The sequence below is a fragment of the Sciurus carolinensis genome, chromosome X (assembly GCF_902686445.1).
Source record: "Sciurus carolinensis chromosome X, mSciCar1.2, whole genome shotgun sequence".
Lineage (NCBI taxonomy): Eukaryota > Metazoa > Chordata > Mammalia > Rodentia > Sciuridae > Sciurus > Sciurus carolinensis.
The window spans coordinates 54,347,740-54,348,139 of record NC_062232.1 but is presented as its reverse complement, the minus strand read 5'-3'; positions in this window follow the sequence as shown (position 1 = coordinate 54,348,139).

Here is a 400-nt window from a genome sequence, read left to right as displayed (position 1 = left end):
GCACCAAGGGGGCGCGCTGCGCGTGCCCGGACACGGGGGGGCGCGGTCCCTGCCATTAACTCCTTTTGTGCCAGAGATGGCTCAAGTCCTGGGGCATGGCCCAATCCCCCCCTATGCTCAGGCTTGCTCTGCTCACACACCCTCTCCCTTTCTCACACACATCTCAAATCACAAGCTGACAGGTGATCTTCCAGGTCAGCTATTCCAAACTTTACCTGTGAAGCTTGAGACCTTGGAACAAAGGGAGAAACTGAGGCACTGCATACAGGAGCCCCGAGTCATAGTCCACAGACATGCCACCACCTCTCCTCAGCACCAGCAGCAACCACCAGTGGGACCACTTTGCCCTTATCCTGTCACTCTCCCAAAGGTCAACATTGTTCCCTTCTGCTGCTTCTGC